We start from the raw sequence: 3,046 nt of genomic DNA on the forward strand, positions 1-3,046 counted from the left end.
CGCGGCAGCAGCAGGCGCAGCTCTGAGCCCGAGCGCACTCCGGCCCCCAACTGCTGATTTGCGGCTCTGCGGCCCCACCCCCGGCGAGCCGATTCCCGCTGCCTAGCGGAGCCCCCGTGGCATTTACATTCTGTGACCTCCCTTGCCCCTCTGCTGCCCCGATTTCAGGATGTGGCTCTCTGATCTCCAGAGCAGACCGTCCTCGAGTGTAGATGGGCCACTTCTCAAGAGGACAACCTTGTTTTATCCATTCTTACCTCTTTCCCGCCTTCATTACCCAACAGTCCTGCCTCCCGGTCTGCGACGCCTGACTGGTTTTCAATTTAAAAGGCTTTGATGAGAAAAAACCCTAGGTTGCCACAAGGAGCAAGTTACTGGAACAGGCAGATCAGTCACAGTCACATGGATATATTGAAAGTCAAGTGCAGATGGAGGTACCACTTCGGTACTAGGTGTTCTAGTGTGGTAAAGTTGGAGCCCACTGTACCACTTAACTGTTAGACATCAAGACCTAGGATAAGGCCACAGAAATGGTACAGGGATAGACAAAAGGACCAAAGAGACTGGAATCCAGAAACAGACCTACACTACATGGTCACTTGATTAATGCCAAAGGTGTTGCTTGGTGCATTGGGGGTAATGAGCTGTCTTTCCAGTAAATGACGCTGGGTCCACCAAATATTCACAGAGGAGGAAAAAGAATCTCAACGCCTATTTCGCACCACACCTGACCTCAAAGCAATTCCAGATTTTAGATCTATATGTAGAAGGTAAAGCAGTAACACTATCCAAAGAAAAGATCTTTGTGACCTTAGGGTAGCACTAACTATAAAAGAAAAAACAAACCTGGCCATTGGACAACACTAACATTACCCCAACATTCTTGCCACTTTCTGAAGCCATTCTGGAAGTCCTCTTTTGCGAGTGACTTTACGAAGTGTGATCAAAAATATAGTGAATGCTGCTTCTGTGTGAATAATATAGTGAATGAAAAATATAGTGACTGCTCCTTCCAAGGGAAAGGCAGGCTCGTAAAACATGATGCTGTGTCCTCATCCGCCTTATTCTCTGGATCTGGCACTATGCAACTTCTGGTTCTTCCCAAAAGTCAAAATGAGCATGAAAGCTAAGTATTTTGAATCAATTCTGGACATGGAGACAGCCATGAGAGCCCAACTAAAGACATTCAGGAAACAAGACTCCCAAAATTGCTTCAGAAAGTTGGAAGAATGGTGGGGTTAAGGTGAGTGTGTTCCAAGCAAGGGAAGTATTTTGAGGGGGATTCTAGGCCAAGTGTCATTTAATGTTATACATTTTTTAAAATTTAAACATTCATCATATGTATCTGTCACACCTCAGAGGTTTGCTCCTCTACTCAAACTGGACAAGATCCTCATTATCAACTCATGTCCAGACTTCACCCAGACATTGAAACTTCCACCATCAAGGTGTACCGAGCTTGTTGCTTTAACCTTTCAAAGCAGCAATTCTTGCTTTGAAAGCTTCCTTCTCTACCATCCCTGGTGCACACCAAACCCAAATACCATACAAGCAGATGATACCAAGTAACCCAAGTGTGAAGAGGGCTCTGATCCACCTGTGCTCACTACCAGGCCCACTTTGGATCAGTAGTCTATTTTAGTGGAGGTGAACCCATGGCACTCACACCTCAGTGAGCTATGTGTATCATTGAGCACTCTAAAAGGTTTTCCATTACTGGTTATTTCATCAGACCAAGATCCTTATAGGCTGGCAGTTTGTCATTTCCATCATTGTATCTCCAACTTTATATACTGTCTACAAAATAAGTATTTGGTGAATAAAATCTTAGGTTAACTTTGTTTTCCTATGCATCTTTTTGCTGATTAGCCTCTAAACACCTAACGGTTCTAACGGTTCCTTTGTGTCTCCCACATAACTATGCACATCCTCAGCGAACAATTACTCAGTTTAAAAAAGAAATGTTTATTTATTTTCCTGCCACTCTGAAGTGTCACTGAGAAAAGTGACACAACTTTTTTTTCCCCATTTTCAAAGTTCCTTGAGCACCTACCATGTACAAAGATTCTCCCTTCCATCCCTCCTTCGTGTGGTCCTAGAGGCTGAACCCAGGGCCTTCTCACTGAGTTATCTCCCTAGCCTGATTTTTCACTGAGTTCCTAAATTGCCCTGATTGGGCTCAAACTTTCCATCTAGAGTGCTGGGATTACAGGCGTGCGCCAGCACACCTAGTGTAGTTTGGATCTGGAATGTACTCCCCAAACCTGGGGCGCTCAGAAGCAGAGCTTGGGGAAGATAACTGTGTTAGGAGGGTGCTGGACTCATCAGCAGAATAATCCCCAGATGAGTTCAGAGCTAAAAGTGCTGCTCCGAGGTGGGGTCAGAAGAGGTGGATCTCTGGAGTCCCCTGCTGGTCTTTTGCTTACCGTTTCCTGGCTTCCATGACAAAAGCAGCTTTTCCTCCACCATACCCCTCTGTCACACCAGGGACTGAAACTTCTGAAAATGTGAGCCAAAATAAACCTCTTCTGCTTCAAGTCGCAGATGTCAGGTAAAAAATTAAGACACCCAGATAGGCAAAGTTGATACTATGTGTTGTGTCATGGGAAGGTAGTTATAAAGAAAGACTACAGGATAACTCCAAAATTACTTCAGGCAAGCCATTCCCTCCTCTTGGTCCCTTCATTTCATCAAGAGTAAATGAATATATAATTACCTCATTGAGTTCCTGTGAGGAGTCAAGGAAGTAATGGTTGTGAAACTATTAAGCAGGTATAGGTTTTAGTCAATGACACATTCGCGCATTCATCTTCATAATATCCCTGTGAAATGGGAGGTGTCTCTTCTCAATTTCTGTGGGAGGAAACAGACTCAGAATGAATAGCTCCAATCATAAATCATTTAATAAATACTTGTTGCATACTTACTACGTGCCAAAATACGTAGGTAGTGAAAAACAGAAACAGAATTTGATTCAGATATCTTAACTTGAGGGCAGATGTGTTGATGTAGAAGTTTCCCTCTTGCCTCTGTCTGCCATCTGCCC

At 44.2% G+C, this 3,046-nt stretch overlaps 1 protein-coding gene across 1 annotated transcript in view; it reads right to left on the minus strand.

Annotated features, from left to right (window-relative positions):
- Bcar3 (BCAR3 adaptor protein, NSP family member) overlaps window positions 1-2,743 on the minus strand; it is a 120,616-nt gene extending 117,873 nt beyond the window's left edge. Inside the window, exon 1 of the mRNA XM_010625723.2 lies at window positions 2,717-2,743. The gene's annotated coding sequence lies outside the window, so the exon portion shown is untranslated. The remainder of the gene's footprint in view (window positions 1-2,716) is intronic.
- Between the last annotated feature and the right edge of the window lie 303 nt (window positions 2,744-3,046).

This window comes from Fukomys damarensis, unplaced genomic scaffold (genome assembly GCF_012274545.1).
Source record: "Fukomys damarensis isolate Sample0158 unplaced genomic scaffold, DMR_v1.0_HiC HiC_scaffold_33, whole genome shotgun sequence".
NCBI classification, from domain to species: domain Eukaryota; kingdom Metazoa; phylum Chordata; class Mammalia; order Rodentia; family Bathyergidae; genus Fukomys; species Fukomys damarensis.